Source organism: Chrysemys picta, unplaced genomic scaffold, assembly GCF_011386835.1.
Source record: "Chrysemys picta bellii isolate R12L10 unplaced genomic scaffold, ASM1138683v2 scaf1279, whole genome shotgun sequence".
NCBI classification, from domain to species: Eukaryota; Metazoa; Chordata; order Testudines; family Emydidae; genus Chrysemys; species Chrysemys picta.
In genome coordinates, this window is record NW_027053986.1 from 1 (window position 1) to 18,000 (window position 18,000).

Consider the following 18,000-nt stretch of genomic DNA (forward strand, 5'->3'; position numbering starts at 1 on the left):
TGGAGCTCTACTTCTCCCTTCTGCAGGTCCCCTCTCAATGGAGCTATCCTGCAGGACTTAGGTTCCCTAGGGCTGGGTTCCCCCAGCCCCAGAACCGGATGCATGCGCGCGCACACACACACACATACATATTAACAGAGCAAGTCTGAGCGGACTGGGTCAATCAGCACTTTCAAGCTGACCCCTTATCTGTCCCTGGACTCAATGGGCTGGAGGAAGCGGCACTTTCAAGCTGCCCCCCCCCTTATGTGCCCCTGGGCTCCATGGACTGGGTCAAACAGCACTTCCAAGCTGTTACCCTTACGCATCCCAGATTCAGTACGTCCCTCTCTCCACTCCCACAGCACAATTGTACTGGCAGTAACCTACTTGATGAGCAAACCCCACAGTATTTTGGGCCCTGCAGGGATATTTTAAATTAAATTAAAATGCAGAGCCCCCCGGACCGGTGGCCAGGACACGAGCAGTGTGAGTGCCACTGAAAATCAGCTCGTGTACCGCCTTTGGCACACGTGCAATAGGTTGCCTACCCCTGGGCTAGACAATAGGAGCTGATCACTCTTGGCTCTGGGGGGTGTTTTCTTCCAGGGAGCTCACAATGCAACTAGGCTGCTTCAGTATTTTGAATATCAATCAAGGATTCATTACTAGAATTGGTCTGATAATTGCTGAGCTGGGTGTGGGCAGGCGTAGGTTCATTAGCATCTGGAGCAGAGATCCCCCATGATGCAGTGCTTCCCCGCTTTTCTAGTCCCAGAGTTCAGTGCGGTTCTCTGCTCTCCATTCTGTATGCTACTGGAGATGTCTTAGTCTTGTCACCCTTGTCAGGAGGGGTCTAGGTGTGTCTCCCATCGCCCTTCACTGCTCTCTGCAAGTCTTTTCTCTGATGGGTTTTGATTTAAGCAGAGGCTGGTGGGGGGGCGCCGTATATTTCACGAGTCAGACAGGCTGGATACTGCGTCCTGGTTCCCCAAGAACACAGAGCTGACAGCTAGCAAACCGCCTCTCCCCCCCACCCCGCCCCCTCCTTCCCCCATTCAACCATCCCGCCCCTCCCCTCCCCTGCCCTCCCCCTTCTTTCAGATCTGCCCGTCTATCCCCTCCCCTCCCCTACCCTCCCCCTCCTTCCCCATCCAACCACCTCTCACCTCAACCCCTCCCACTCCCCCTCCTTCCCCATCCAACTGCCTCTCCCCTGCATCCCACCCCCATCCTTCCTCCCTCACCTCCCTGCCCCTCCCCCAGAGATGCTGTCAGAGGGAGGCTCTAACCCAGGAGGCTGCTGAAAGGACCCACAGGCCAGTGATCAGGGGCTCGGCTCAGCGCAAAGGCAGGAGAATGGAGGATGAGGATATCTATGAGAACATGGAGGTGACGGAAGCTGCTCCCCAGCCCAAAGGTAAGCACAAGAGGCTGCACCGGACCCTGGACTCCCACTGGCCTTTCCTTGGCTTTGCGGTCTCTGCAGAGCGTTCTGGGCAGTGATCGCTTGCTCCACTGACCACATCCCCAGAGCTCAGCCTGGTGCTGGCTAGACAGCCCCACGGGCAGTGGGCGAGGGTTCTCGGTCAGTGCTTCCCAGTGCATTCTCTCCCCTGCCAGTCCCCAACGGGAGAAGGGCACAGGGGGGAGAGATGGGAGTCCCTGCCCAGCAGCCCAGCCTCCTGCTGGCCAGCGCAGTGCCATGGGCTGGCCATAAAAGCCATCCAGGGTCCCCCTCTCCAGCTCACTGCCACCATCAGCCTCTCCCAGGAGGAGATCACCAGGGTTGAATCCTCACAGCCCCTATCTCTGGGGACCAGCTCCCTCTCATTCCCCCATTTCACAGTGACACTTCCTTTCCTTACCCTCTGCCCCTTCCCAGCCTGAGCACATGCTTCTAACCGTGAGCAGGGAGAGGGAGATGCTAGCTGTGTTAGTAGAGAAGGGTTTTCCCCAGGGCTTGGGGTGCGGGGGAGGGAACCTGTTCCTCCAAGGACAAGGAACAAATGGAGCTGGAAGTTCTGAGATAAGGACCAGGCTGTTTTCCTAAAGCTCCCAGCACAAGGGGCCCCTCTCAGTGCTTTGCCTGGGTGACTGGGCAACAAAATGGCAGATGAAATTCAATGCTGATAAAGGCAAAGTAACGCACCTTGGAAAACATAATCCCAACTATACCTATAACATGATGGGATCTGAATTAGCTGTTTCCACTCAAGAGAGGGATCTTGGAGTCATTGTGGAGAGTTCTCTGAAAACATCCACTCAGTGTGCAGTGGCATCAAAAAAGCGAACAGAATGTTCGGAATCATTAAGAAAGGGAGAGAAAATATCATATTGCCTCTATATAAATCCATGGTACACCCACATCTTGAATACTGTGGGCAGATGTGGTCACCCCATCTCAAAAAAGATCTATTGGAATTGGAAAAGGTTCAGAAAAGGGCAACAAAATGATTAGGGGTATGGAAGAGCTTCCATATGAGGAGAGATTAATAAGACCAGGACTTTTCAGCTTGGAAAAGAAACAACTAAGGTGGGATATGACTGAAATCTATAAAGTCATGACTAGTGTGGAGAAGGTAAATAAGGAAGTGTTATTTACTCCTTCTAATAACACAAGAACTAGGAGTCACCAAATGAAATGAATAGGCAGCAGGTTTAAAACAATTGAAAGGAAGTATTTCTTCACACAATACACAGTCAACCAGTGAAACTACTTGACAGAGGATGTTGTGAATGCCAAGAGAATAGCTGGGTTCAAAAAAGAACTAGGTAAGTTCATGGAGGACAGGTCCATGAAAGAAGCCCTGGAAGGGTCAAGAGACAGGCAGGGAGACGGGGCTGACAGAAGTGGAGGGTGCGGGTGAGGATGTGATGTTCAGTAGGCAGCTGCAGCTATGCACCGAGCTCAGGTAGGCTCTCTGCAGTGACAAAGGAAAACACAAGGGAAAATGTAGCCTGCGTTGAGTGACAGAGAAGCTCCTCCCAGAATCTGTTTCAGTAAAGGCTGAGAACTGTAAACTCAGTACATTAGTGAGAGGCAGCTTCACCCTTTGGATAGCGTGAGAGAAGCCACTTCTGCAATGTAAGGGGATTATCTGGGCATCTGAGTGTTATCTGCTGGAACCACACCCTGTGGGGGAGCAGCGCGAGCTAATGGCTGAGGCCCAGATCAGACAGGGAGGGGGTGCAGCAGACTGAGACTTTCAGGGAGAGGAGAATCTGACAGTCTTGCGTCTCCAAGCAGCTGCCGTTCACCTTGGGGAGACCAAATCCACACCACACAGAGCACACTTACTTCTGTCTACACATAGATCCTGGCTCGAATGCAGCTCTAGTCTTCTCCCTTTAATGTGCAGGGCAGACACAGTCTTCTGGCTTTGCCCTGTGAGTCGCCCCTTGGCTGCCTTGCAGTGAGGAGCCCAGCATCCTGGGGATGGGTTATTAGACAGGGATGCTGGAGAAAGGCCCTTCTGAGCCCTCTGCTGCTGTCAGCCCCACTTTTCTCCTGCAAAGAATCATTTCCCCTCATTTCACTGCCTCGTTGTTTTGATATTTCATAAGTTGTTTCAGGTTCCTTTTCTCATTTAAAAATGCTCCTTTGGGCCTGGACTTCACGAGCCCTAAACTTCCCCCTCAAGAAATGCTGAGGCAGGGGGAAAATCCTGCTCCCAGATCTCTCTCACAGGACGCCTGCCTGGCACTAGAGTCACTCCTGATTTAGGGAGGGTCGCTTTTCACATTGGAGTTCAGGTCGGTTCTGACCTTATTTGGCCTGATTCCGCTGTTGCTGTTAACCACAGTCAGGGAATAGGAGGCTGAGCAGTTATTGGATTTGGGGGATGGAGTTTCCTCGGTCAGTGGCATTTGAGCTGTAACTTTCCATGGATACGTTTCTTCTTCCCCTTCAAGGAAATCCTCCCAAGACATCGGTCCCTTGGCGGCCCAGGGCGGGGGGCATCGTCACTGCTGTCCTTCTCCTCCTGAGTCTGGCCCTGGCCACGTCCCTCCTGGCTGTGACACTTCTATGTAAGTTCAACTGCAGCTCCAAGCCCAACGTTTGCCAACTTCCATACAGGCCAGCTGGCTCGACTGGGGGGGGGGGCACCCCCACATTTCAACAGAATATCGACCGTGTTTCCAGTCTGTCCCCCAAATAAATCTCCTACTCCAGGGAGTTCGAATGGAGTTGTAAGATCTTGCCCTGCTGGTTTGATACTAGCACAAACTTTCTAAGTCTAACGATGGTCCAGCACTGGCACAGGTCACCTAGGGAGGCTGTGGAATCCCCATCACGGGAGGTTTTTAAGGACAGGTTAGACAACCACCTGTCAGGGATGGTCTGGGTGAACTCCATCCTGCCTGAGCATCACCTCAGTGACTTCAGATCACACGTGGCAGCCCCACGTGCTCAACCTGCGCTCTGAGGGTCACGCTGGGTCCTTTCCTGACCACCTATCACCAGCGTGAGCCTCAGCCCCAGGTCTCCTCATGGCACAATGGAAATGCCCTACGGAGAGACCGGACTGCCCAGTGGTTCGGGCGCTTGTCTGGGGGCTCAGACTGCTGGGTTTAATTCCCTGCTCTGCCAAAGAGTCCCTGCCCTGGAGCCAGCAAACAGAGCTGAAAACAGGGAGTTGGAGTGGAGAGCTCTTGGAGGAGAGGGGAGACAAGCCCCTGTTCCTTAGGGGCAGTGAGTGGCACAGACGACTGTTGCCTCCCCATGCTGGGGGGCCACAATCTAAAGGGGAGGACATGTGACCGCCCCACGTGACTCCTCTGCCCAATGACTCCTGCGCCCAGCCCATACATTCCCCGTTCCGCCAGAGTTACCTGCGGGGGGCTCTGTCCTTCTCCTGCTGCACCTGCAATGGAGAAAGGAACAGCAGAGGAAAGGAGAATGGACATCAAGAGGAAAGAGAGTTCCCATACCAATGATGCTAACACTCAAGTACGTGATACTGGCAGTAGCATGACTGTACCTAATCGCGTGAGGAACCCTGGCGAAGCCAAGCGGATACAACTAAGGTGTCTCTACACCAATGCAAGAAGCCTGGGGAACAAAATGGAGGAACTAGATCTACTGGTGCAGGAAGTGAATCCAGATGTTACAGGGATAACAGAAACATGGTGGAATAGTAGGCAGAACTGGAGTACAGACAATGAAGAGTATGTGCCATTCAGGAAAGACAGAAATGAAGGTGAAGGTGGTGCAGTACCATTGTATATTAATAATGAGACAGACTGACTGTAAAGTAATTAAAAGTGCTGGAACGGATAAATGAGAGACTGTTTGGGTCAAAATCACTTTGGGGAAGAAAGCTACCAGAGGCTCTCCTGAGATAGTGCTTGGGGTCTGCTACAGACCCCCAGGATCCTATCTCAATATGGATAGTGACCTCCAGAATAACTTTAATGAAATATATACTTCGGGGAGCTGTGTGATTATGGGAGTGTGGTGGGGCGATTGCCCACACTCAGAGAGGGTAGGCTGCAGCAGGTCTAGGCGCCTGCGCAGCCGCCCAACCAATCAGGAGAGGGCTTACTGGGAGCCAATCAGAGCGCAGATTGGAGCCAGCCAATCAGAGCCCGGCGTAGCCATATAAAAGGCTGCCCAGAGCAGGAGCAGTCAGTCTGTCCCAGGCCTTCAGAGGGGAAGGTCTGTCTCCAGAGCTGGGAGGCCAGCACCACGGACAGCGCAGTGCAGGCCAGCCTGAGCGAGTGGGAGAAGGCCCTACTCCATAGACTGCTAGGCGGCAGGCCTGGGAGGAGGAGGCCTAACGTAGCGAAGGGCTGTTGGGGAAGCGGTCCAGAGGGATAGTCAGAGGAGGAAGGAGAAGGAGGACAGTGAGACTGTCACACGAGGGCCTCTGGACCGGGACTCAGAGTAGTGGGCGGGCCTGAGTCCCCCCCCCCCTTTTTTCCCCTTTGTTTGCTGTGCTACCCCACGCACAGCCACAGGCCGCAGGGAGCGGCCGCTCAGAACCACACCAGATCCTAGACTGTAAGGATTGGGCTTGAAGGTGTGGGGCTGTTGTTTACCCCCCCCCCCGGAAGGGGGTGTGATTGGACAAAGGGACACTGTCGGAGGGCAGTGCTCCGGAAGAGGACGCCGACGTCGGGAGCAACGCAAGTCCGTGCACCCCACAGAGGCGAGACGACAGGCGGAACGCCACCTAAAGAGGGCGCTCTACTGGCGCGAAACTAATTCCCCGAAGCGGCCAGGAGGAGGCGCCACAGCGGTGAGCTACCGAACCTGTCACACGTGGTGGAGAATGCGGGCATAGCGGTCCGCCCCTGATACGAGGGGCCAGCGCCACGACTGCGGACTATTGCCCAGAGCAGTGCCGTGCGCTGACAGACGGTCGACCCGGATTGTGGGTGCGGACCCGGACCCACCAAAGGGGTCCAGAGTGAGGGGATTGAACCGGGAGTAACCCGCTGAACCCCAACATGGAGGCTGAGAAGCTATTAAAATGGCTGCTAGAGAAGCAACAAGAGCAGTCGGCCCAGCAGCACCAGCAGCAGGTGCAAATGCTGCAGCAGATGACCACTCAGCAGCAGCTGCTGATGACTCAGCACCAAGAGAATCAGCAGCAGCTCCTCCGAGAGTTGGCCACCCAGCAGCGGGTGCAGCAGGAACATTTGGTGCAACAGATGGCCGCACTGTTACGGCCGGCAGGAGACACCCCTGCCGCCCCCATGGGAACCGGACTGGGGGATACCCCAGGGGCCCTACCGATACGCCTCACCAAGATGGGGCCCGAGGATGACCCAGAGGCCTATCTGGTCACATTTGAGCGGGTGGCGACTGCTGCCCGGTGGCCCTCAGAACATTGGGCCACGTTACTAGCCCCTTATTTGACGGGGCAGGCTCAGGCCGCATATCGGAGCCTCGACCCCCGGGAAGCGCTCGAGTACGCCCGAGTCAAGGCGGCCATCCTAGACCACACCGGCATTAGCCCAGAGACCTACCGACAACGTCTCCGTAAGGAACAATATCCTCCGGGGGCCCGACCCCGCGCCGTAGCCCAACGCATCCGGGACCACTGCTGGAGGTGGTTGAACCCCGAGGGCCTGACGGGACCCCAGGTGGCGGAGCTCGTGGCCTTAGAGCAGTTCACCCAGATCCTACCCCCGGGAGGGAGGGCCTGGGTGCGACGGCACCGACCGGCCACCCTCTCCGCAGCAGTGGCCTTAATGGAGGACTACTTGTCGGCCGAGGGGGCAGAGGCGCCACCCCGAGCAGCCGAGAGCCTTGGTCGCAAGGGCGGCGCAGAGAAGGGGAACCCTCGTGGGACGGGAGCCTCTGGACCACTGGCAGGCAACAGCCATCGGCACCCGAGACCTCCCAACCCTGAACCCCGACCCAAGTTATGGCCGGTGGCGACTCGAAAGGAGCTACAGCCCCCGGAGCGAACAGGCCCCCCCGGAGGAGGCCCCAGCCCGGCCGAAACCCGAGAGAGGTGCTGGGGCTGCGGTCAAGAGGGACATTTCCGGCGAGATTGCCCTTTTATGGACTGCAGCTATGGGCAGGCCTGGATGGCCGGACAACGGGCACGGAAGAACGGGGTAAGAAAGTTGATTGTCCCAGTCCAGGTTGAAGGGAATCCCACCAATGCCCTCGTAGATTCAGGGTGTAGTCAGACCCTCATACGAGAGGGGCTGGTCCCGAACCTCAATCTTTCGGGGCCCCCGATCTACCTGCAGTGCGTGCATGGGGACATCCGCCAGTATCCCACAGCCTGGGTCAAGATGGGAGTAGGCGGCCGAGAGGAGGGTCTCCGAGTAGGAGTGGCCCCTAGGCTGGCCTACCCGGTGGTGTTGGGACGAGATTGGCCCGGCTTCGGAGAGGTCCTCCTAAGATATCAGCCACCCAAGCCCCGACCAGACAGGACTATAGCACCGGGAACGGGGCTGCTTGGGAGCAGGCTAAGGGATGACCCCGGTGAGGGGACCTCCTCGGCGGCGGAGACCCCTGCGAATTGTCCAGGAGACAGACCCCGTTCGGTGGAGGACGCCCAGGCAGAGTTAGAGCGTGACGGGGACTTCTTACGGGAGCAACGGGAAGACCCAACCCTAAGCCGGGCCTGGGAACAAGCTAACAACCCGGTCATGGAGGGGGACGGGACGCAACGGATTCCGCAGGGCCCCCGCTTTGAGGTATGGCAGGATCGCCTGTACCGAATAGCGCAAGAACCCCAGACCCGGGAGACGTTCCGTCAGCTGTTAGTCCCCCGGAGACTGCGAGCCGGCCTCCTCCACTTAGCCCACGCGAACCCTTGGGCTGGACACCTGGGACGCGAGAAGACCCTACAGAGGGTGGCCCGCCGGTTTTTCTGGCCAGGCATCCACCGGGAAGTGGCAGACTTTTGCGCCTCGTGCCCAGAATGCCAGCGAGCCGGACCGAAAGGGGTAGCTCCTGCACCCCTGGTACCCATGCCAGTCGTGGGGGTACCCTTTGAACGGATCGGGATGGACCTCGTCGGCCCCCTTGAGAGAAGCAAGACAGGGAACCGCTTTATACTAGTAGTCGTGGACTACGCCACACGCTATCCCGAAGCCGTTCCTCTAAAGACAGCGACGGCACCGACCATTGCGGGCGAACTGGTAAAGATTTTCGCCCGGGTTGGGATACCCGGTGAGATATTGACAGACCAAGGCACCAATGTGTCCTCCAGGTTAATAGCTGAGCTATGTCGCCTCCTCCACATCCGGACCCTCCGGACATCGGTGTACCACCCGCAGACCGATGGCTTGGTAGAGCGGTTCAATGGTACACTAAAAGCCATGTTGCGGAAGTTTGTGGAGGAGGACCCCTCACATTGGGATACCTTGTTGCCGGCCCTGCTGTTTGCAATAAGAGAGGTACCACAGGCCTCGACGGGGTTCTCGCCCTTCGAGCTCCTATACGGCAGGCAGCCCAGAGGAATACTGGACCTCCTGAAAGAGGAGTGGGAAGCACAGGAAACACGGGTCCTTGGGACCACACACTACGTACTACAGCTCCGGGAGCGACTCCAAACGTTAGGGGCCTTCGCCCGTGAAAACCTGGAACGGGCCCAGGCAGGTCAGGAGCGCCTCTATAATCGAAGGGCCAGAGGGAGGAAGTTCGCCCCAGGCGATAGGGTGTTGCTGCTGCTGCCCTCGTCCGAGTCGAAGCTCCTGGCCAAATGGCAGGGTCCCTACGAAGTGATCCGACGAGTGGGACCAGTCGATTACGAGGTCAGACTACCGGGTCGACGCAAAGAGACCCGTATTTACCATATTAATCTCCTAAAGGCCTGGAAGGCCCGGGAAGCCATGTTCATCGGCCCGTCCACCCCAGAGTCGGAACTTGGACCCCTAGCAGGAGATCTTCCCGACCCCGGACCGGCTGTGGTGGGGTCAGGCCTCGACCCCAGACAGAGAGGACAACTGCAACAGATGCTGGAGAAGTTTTCAGATGTCTTGTCGGCCCGCCCGGGCCGGACGACCCTAATGAGTCATCATATTGCCACAGACCCCGGGAAGAGAGTGACGGACAACCATCGACCGTTACCCAAGAAAATGTGGGACACCGTCCGGCGGGAGGTGGAGACTATGTTGGAGATGGGAGTGGTAGAAGAATCGACGAGTGAGTGGCGAAGCCCTATCGTCTTAGTACCGAAACCAGATGGGGCGACCCGGTTTTGCATCGACTTCAGAAAGGTCAATGCTATCTCTCGTTTTGATGCCTATCCAATGCCGAGAGTGGATGAACTGTTAGAGCGCCTCGGAGGAGCCAAGTACCTGTCAACTTTAGATTTAACTAAAGGATATTGGCAGATCCCACTGACGCCAAACTCCCGAGCGAAGACGGCCTTCCCTACGCCCTTCGGCCTCTTCCAGTTCGTAACCATGCCGTTCGGCTTGCACGGAGCAGCAGCCACGTTCCAACGTCTGATGAACAAGGTCCTCCAGCCCCACGACCAATACGCGGCGGCGTACATCGACGATATCGTGGTTTATAGCCTTGATTGGGAGAGCCATTTACACCACCTGGCAGCAGTGCTACAAGCCCTCAGAGCGGCCGGCCTGACAGCTAACCCGGCGAAATGTCACTTAGGCCAAAAAGAAGTGACCTACCTGGGATACACGGTAGGAGGGGGGAAACTAACACCCCTGATTAGCAAGGTACAAGCCCTCAGAGATGTACCCACCCCCACGACGAAGAAACAAGTGCGTCAGTTCTTGGGATTAGCTGGGTACTATCGTCGTTTCGTACCAGACTTTGCATCTATAGCCGCCCCCCTGTCAGACCTAACGAAGAACTCCCAGCCTCGACAGGTACAGTGGACTACGCAGTGCGAGCGAGCCTTTAACACGCTCAAGGAACGGCTCACTCAAGAACCAGTACTACGGCACCCCGACTTCACGAAGGAGTTTATTCTACAAACAGACGCTTCAGAAGTCGGCCTAGGTGCAGTACTCTCCCAGGAAGTAGACGGGGAGGAACACCCAGTACTGTATTTGAGTCGGAAGCTGTTCCCCCGAGAAAGACACTTCTCAACAATAGAGAAAGAGGCCCTGGCAGTGCGGTGGGCCATCGACGCCCTCCGTTACTATCTGCTAGGGAATAGTTTTAAGTTAATCACAGATCACGCCCCTTTGCGATGGATCCACAGCATGAAAGACACGAATGCTAGAATTATGCGGTGGTACCTCGCCCTTCAGCCTTACGACTTCCAGGTGCTCCACCGACCGGGTAAGGCCCATACTAATGCCGATTTCTTCTCCAGGCTAGGGGAGGAGGGCGAAGAATCGGATCAGGGAGGGGGATCTGTAGCGAAGGGGGTGGTCTGCGAGGGGGCAGCCAAGCCCCCATCCAACTGCCCAGGTCCTAGACAGTCAGCCCTGACGGCAGAGGGTCCGTCACGGTCGTACGGGGTGTGTCCCAAATGCACGGAGAGCGTGAAAAGAGGGAGCATACCCCAGCCTAGGCAGACGGTCGTGGGAGAAGAACCCTTGCGGGAAGCCCCGGTGGAGGACCAGCACACCCTCCTGGAACCGCCGGGGACTGTGACTTCTCCAGATCGAGAGGGAGCCTCGCTGTGGGAAGGACCAGCCGAGGCAGTGGACCACGAGACCCGTGGAGAATCAGGGGACCCGTGGGACACTCCGGCAGCTGAACGGATAGGAGGCAGCTTCAGGGAATCGACAGGCTGGTACGTCGGACCTGGTAAGCCTCAGCGTGTTTCGGTGGGATCCCCCCGCTGAGGCGGCGGATAAGCCGGGTTGCCTGGTAGCAAAGACTAATTTCCGTGACTTTGGGGGCCAGTAGGCCATGGGGTCCCGCGACAAGGGCTATGTTTCTGGACTGTGAGCCGGTAAGCCGAGCCACTGTGGGATAAAGGCTAAGTTCCGAGCTCCTGAACATTAGGCCGATTAGGATATCCCACCCCCCCGGGAAGGTTCTTAAGGGGGAGGGTGTGTGGTGGGGCGATTGCCCACACTCAGAGAGGGTAGGCTGCAGCAGGTCTAGGCGCCTGCGCAGCCGCCCAACCAATCAGGAGAGGGCTTACTGGGAGCCAATCAGAGCGCAGATTGGAGCCAGCCAATCAGAGCCCGGCGTAGCCATATAAAAGGCTGCCCAGAGCAGGAGCAGTCAGTCTGTCCCAGGCCTTCAGAGGGGAAGGTCTGTCTCCAGAGCTGGGAGGCCAGCACCACGGACAGCGCAGTGCAGGCCAGCCTGAGCGAGTGGGAGAAGGCCCTACTCCATAGACTGCTAGGCGGCAGGCCTGGGAGGAGGAGGCCTAACGTAGCGAAGGGCTGTTGGGGAAGCGGTCCAGAGGGATAGTCAGAGGAGGAAGGAGAAGGAGGACAGTGAGACTGTCACACGAGGGCCTCTGGACCGGGACTCAGAGTAGTGGGCGGGCCTGAGTCCCCCCCCCCCTTTTTTCCCCTTTGTTTGCTGTGCTACCCCACGCACAGCCACAGGCCGCAGGGAGCGGCCGCTCAGAACCACACCAGATCCTAGACTGTAAGGATTGGGCTTGAAGGTGTGGGGCTGTTGTTTACCCCCCCCCCCGGAAGGGGGTGTGATTGGACAAAGGGACACTGTCGGAGGGCAGTGCTCCGGAAGAGGACGCCGACGTCGGGAGCAACGCAAGTCCGTGCACCCCACAGAGGCGAGACGACAGGCGGAACGCCACCTAAAGAGGGCGCTCTACTGGCGCGAAACTAATTCCCCGAAGCGGCCAGGAGGAGGCGCCACAGCGGTGAGCTACCGAACCTGTCACAGGGAGACTTTAATTTTCCGGCTATAGATTGGGGAACAAGTGCTAATCATAATAGTAGGGCCCACACTTTCCTGACTAAATCATCCACCATGATTTCAACAGCTTCCACCCCACCATCAACCTCAGCCTGGACCAATCTACACGGGAGGTCCACTTCCTGGACACCACCGTACAAATAAGCGATGGCCACATTAACAGCACCCTATACCGAAAACCCACCGACTGCTACGCCTACCTTCATGCCTCCAGCTTCCACCCCGGTCACACCACACGATCCATCGTCTACAGCCAAGCACTGAGGTACAATCGCATCTGCTCCAACCCCTCAGACAGAGACCAACACCTACAAGATCTCCACCAAGCATTCTCAAAACTACGATACCCACACAAGGAAATAAAGAAACAAATCAACAGAGCCAGACGTGTACCCAGAAGCCTCCTGCTACAAGACAGGCCCAGAAGAGAAACCAACAGAACTCCACTGGCCATCACCTACAGTCCTCAGCTTAAACCTCTCCAACGCATCATCAGTGATCTACAACCCATCCTGGACAATGATCCCTCACTTTCACAGACCTTGGGAGGCAGGCCAGTCCTCGCCCACAGACAACCTGCCAACCTTAAGCATATTCTCACCAGCAACCACGCACCGCACCATAACAACTCTAACTCAGGAACCAACCCATGCAACAAACCTCGATGCCAACTCTGCCCACATATCTACACCAGCAACACCATCACAGGACCTAACCACATCAGCTACAACATCACCAGCTCATTCACCTGCACGTCCACCAATGTTATATATGCCATCATATGCCAGCAATGCCCCTCTGTTATGTACATTGGCCAAACTGGACAGTCACTACTCAAGAGGATAAATGGACACAAGTCAGATATCAGGAATGGCAATATACAAAAACCTGTAGGAGAACACTTCAACCTCCCTGGCCACACAATAGCAGATGTAAAGGTAGCCATCTTACAGCAAAAAAACTTCAGGACCAGACTCCAAAGAGAAACTGCTGAGCTCCAGTTCATTTGCAAATTTGACACCATCAGATCAGGATTAAACAAAGACTGTGAATGGCTATCCAACTATAGAAGCAGTTTCTCCTCCCTTGGTGTTCACACCTCAACTGCTAGCAAAGCACCTCACCCTCCCTGATTGAACTAACCTCGTCATCGCCACACTGATTTATACCTGCCTCTAGAGATTTCCATTACTTGCATCTGAAGAAGTGAGGTTCTGACCCACGAAAGCTTATGCTCCCAATACTTCTGTTAGTCTCAAAGGTGCCACAGGACCCTCTGTTGCTTTTTACAGATTCAGACTAACACGGCTACCCCTCTGATACTTTCCTGACTGTGAGTGCTGAGAGATTTCTTCACCAAATAGTCTGCAAACCATGATGATGTCATTTTAGATGGAGTGTTGGTGAGTAGGAAGGACCTCCAGAGAAGAACTGGTTGTAGGGGACAACCTTGGTTCACATGATCATGAGCTAATTCAGTTTCAACTAAATGGAAGGATAAACAAAACTAGGGCCTTGATTTCAAACCGGGAAACTTTTAAATATCAACGCAATTAACTAGGGGAATGGACTGGGCTTAAGAACGCAAGGATCTGAAGTGGGGAAGGCTTTGAATTACTTTAGTCGAAGATGCAGAAGCTTTCTGAAGCCTGCATCCCAAGCAAGGGGAAAAACTTCCTAGGGAAGGGTTGCGGACCAGGCTGGATGAACAAGTATCTCACAGAGCTGATTAAGAGAAAGCAGAAATCCTACAAGGAATGGAAGATGGGAGGGATCAGCAAGGAAAGCTACCTGTTGGAGATCAGAAAGTGAAGGGAAAAGTGAGAACTGCCAAGAGCCAAGCAGAGCTGGACCTTGCAAAGGGAAATTAAACCAACAGTGAACGGTTCTTTAGCCATATAAACAAAAAGGGACCGTCAAACATGGAGGATGTGTTGGAGATTGAAGATAATCTAGGCATGGGCAAATGCCTAAACAAATACTTTGCCTCCGTTTTTAATAAATGGAATGAGGAGTTAGGGGTAGTGGCAGGCTGGCTAATGGGAACGAGGACAAGTAAGTAGAAATTACCACATCTCAGGTGGAAGTCAAACTCAAACAGCTTAATAGGACCAAACTGGGGGGCCTGGATAATCTCAATCCAAGAATATTAAAGGAACTGGCACGTGAAGTTGCAAGCCCACAAGCAAGAATTTTTAGTGAATCCACAAACTCAGGGGTCAGACCCAGTGACTGGAGAATTGCTAATGGAGTTCCTATTTTTTAGAAACAGGAAAAAAGTGATCTGGGAAACTACAGACATTTTAGTTTAACCTCAACTGTATGCTAGGTCTTCGAACAAATTTGGAAGGAGAAAGTAGTTAAGGCATAGAGGTTAACGGCAATTGGGATAAAATACAACACAGTTTTACAAAAGGTAAATCATTATGAGTCAAATTGGAGAAGATGGGGATTAATGTTGCTGTTAATCCCTACGTGCATGACCTTGCATTTTGCACTACTGAATTTCATCCCATTTCTACTACTCCAGGTTTCAAGGTCGTCCAGCTCTACTCTTATGATATTCCGGTCCTCCTGCACGCTGGCAATACCTCCCAACTCTGTGTCACCTGCAGATTTCATTAGCACACTCCACATTTTGTGTCAAGGTCGTTAATGAAAACGTTAAATAAGATTTGTCCGAAGAGCGATCCCTGAGGAACTCCACTAGTAACCTCCCTCCAGCCTGACAGTTCACCTTTGACCATGACCCATTCTAGTCTCCCATTTAACCAGGTCCTGATCCACCTTTCAATGGGGTCGGGGAGGAATTTTCCCCCAAATCAGATTGGCAGAGACCCTGAGGTTTTTTGCCGTCCTCTGCAGCCTGGGGCACGGGTCACTTGCAGGTCTCAACTAGTGTAAATGGTGGATTCTCTGTAACATGAAGTCTTTAAATCAGTAACTCAGCCAGAGGTTATGGGCCTATTACAGCAGTGGGTGGGTGAGGTTCTGTGGCCTGCAGGAGGTCAGATTATAATAATAATAATAATTATAATTAATTAAGATTATGATCATGATGGGCCCTTCTGGCTGTAAGGTCTATGAGACCTGTTTCTGCCTCAGTTCTCCATCTGTAAAACGGGGGAGGAGATTTCCCTACTTCACAGGGGTGTCGTGCGACATTAAATAATATATTAAAGGCTGTGAGGTGCTCAGATACTGCAGTGAAAGGAGCCAGAGACGTACGGGGGATCGCGGGAAAGGTTCCGCAGACACCACTTAGATCACAAGTCTGTTGATGATGCACAAGCTGGAAGAAAAGCTGGCTCCCTGGGGCATCGCTGGGTTGGCCCTGCAGCGCTAAGGGGAGTGAAGGCTGATTTTTAGGGACAGATGCTCTGCAGGTGTCAATCGAAGTAGCTCCTCTGAAGTCAGATTGACACCATCTGAGCAGCTGGCCAGTAGTCCTGCAAGCCCAGATCCTCAGGGCATTTGGGCTCCTGGTTTCCATTGGATTCACTGGGAGTTTGGGGCCTGAACACCTCTAAGGGTCTGGGCCTACAGTTAGCAAACAGGCCCCTGAGACACACCAGGAGCAGAGCTGTCAGGATTGTTAATAAGCACTTGGACGGCCACAGAGCCCAGAAGCTGCACCCAGGTCCTGCTTTTCATTGCGCTAAGGGCTGTACAAACACACAGGAAAATGAGGTCATAGAATCACAGAACCATCGGGTGAAAAGGGACTGCAGGGGCATCCAGTCTAACCCCTGCCAAGATGCAGGATTTGTTGTGTCTGACCCATCCCAGACCGACGGCTCCAGCCTCCTTTTGAAAACCTCCAGTGAAGGAGCTTCCACAACCCCCCGAGGCGTCTGTTCCATTGTCCTGCTGGTCTCACAGGCAGGAAGTTTGTCCTAAGATTTAATCCCAATCTGCTCTGCTGGAGTTTGTAGCTCCCTGCTCCAAAGAGCTGACGCCCTACGTTAACACGGTGTAACATAGACCAGGAGAGAGCCCCGAACGGGGCCTTGGCTTTGCCTGTGTCTCTCCTCGGGAGGGAAGGTTTCCAAGATTAAAATGAAAGAAGTCATAGAGAACAGGCTCGCACTCGGAGCATATTCCTTCTCCGGGCCTGGCTGGTCTCCAGCCGCAGTTCAGTTCGGTCGCTGACCTGCAGACATGTGATTTCTAGATCTCCGGGCACAGAGCAAGCTGCAAGCGGTTGAAGAAGCGGTGCAGAAGCTCCAAGTCTCTCTGCAGCCTGACAACGCCTCGGATGCGTCAGCAAAGGGATTGGACAGTAAGTCGCAGGACGAGGGTCTTAGGAATCAGGGTCGGCTCCCCTCCCTTTAGGGTTACCATTCGTCCGGATTTACCCGGACATGTCCTCCTTTTTGTTCTAAAAATAGCGTCCGGGGGGAATTTGTAAAGCACTCAAAATGTCCGGGATTTCCCCCCTCCCCCGGCAGAGCAGAGCGAGCGGCTGGGAGGGCTGCAGGAAAGTCCCGGGCTGGACTCCGGAGCAGCTGTAGAGGAGCCGGATCCGCCCTGCATTCTGAGCCGGCAGCTCTCCCCTGCAGCCCGGTCCAGCAGCACTGTGCAGGGCCAGGGACCGGGTTTTGTTGTGCTGGGGAGCGCAGCCACGTTTCCGGCTCGGCTCGCACAGAGCCCAACACCCTGTTCTGAGCAGCAGGGTAAGGGGGGCAGGAGAAGGGGCAGGGAGGTTCTGGAGGGGGCAGTCAAGAAACGGGGGGGGCTTTTTGGGGGGAGTGGAGAAAGTTTTGGGCAGTCAGGGTACAGGTAGGGGGTAGGGTCCTGGGGGGCAGTTGGGGGGGGTCTTAGGAGGGGGCAGTTAGGGGACAAGGAACAGGGAGTCTTAGGTAGGGGGTGGGGTTCTGGAGGGCAGTTAGGAGCAGGGGTCCCAGGAGGGGGCAGTCAGGGGACAAGGAGTGGGGGGGTGGGGGGCTGGGAGTTCTGGGGGGGAGCTGTCAGGGGCCAGGAGTGGGGAGAGGGATCGGAGCAGTCAGGGGACAGGGAGCAGAGGGGTTTAGATGGGTTGGGAGTTCTGGGGGGGGCTGTCAGGGGGCAGGAGTGGGGAGAGGGATCGGAGCAGTCAGGGGACAGGGAGCAGAGGGGTTTAGATGGGTTGGGAGTTCTGGGGGGGGCTGTCAGGGGGCAGGAGTGGGAAGAGGGATCGGAGCAGTCAGGGGACAGGGAGCAGAGGGGTTTAGATGGGTTGGGAGTTCTGGGGGGGGGCTGTCTGGGGGCAGGAGTGCGGAGAGGGATCGGAGCAGTCAGGGGACAGGGAGCAGAGGGGTTTAGATGGGTTGGGAGTTCTGCGGGGGGGCTGTCAGGGGGTGGGGAGTGGTTGGATGGGGCGTGGGAGTCCCAGGGGTCTGTCTGGGGGTGGGGGTGTGGATAAGGGTTGGGGCAGTCAGGGGACAAGAGGCAGGGAGGCTTAGATAGGGAGTGGAGTCCTGGGGGGCAGTTAGGGGCAGGGGTCCCAGGAGGAGGCAGTCAGGGGACAAGGAACGGGGGGAGGGTTGGGGGTTCTGGGGGGGCGGGAAGTGGGAGAGGCAGGGGCGGGGCTAGGACGGGGCTCCTCCCGTCCTCTTTTTTGCTTGCTGAAATATGGTAACCCTACCTCCCTTGGCCTGGAAGCTGAGCACTCTCCGGCCTATAGGGATGGTGGGTGCCTGGCATCCTCCTACTCCCCTCCATAGACGTCCCTGCCAGGTGGT

The 18,000-nt window shown here is 55.4% G+C and overlaps 1 long non-coding RNA gene across 1 annotated transcript; it reads left to right on the forward strand.

Moving 5' to 3' along the window:
* The first annotated feature begins 1,270 nt into the window (after nucleotides 1-1,270).
* Nucleotides 1,271-16,561, forward strand: LOC135979843 (uncharacterized). Its single transcript, XR_010597087.1, has 3 exons — nucleotides 1,271-1,399; nucleotides 3,895-4,011; nucleotides 16,452-16,561. It is a non-coding gene; the product is annotated as an uncharacterized LOC135979843 (long non-coding RNA).
* Nucleotides 16,562-18,000: the final 1,439 nt, after the last annotated feature.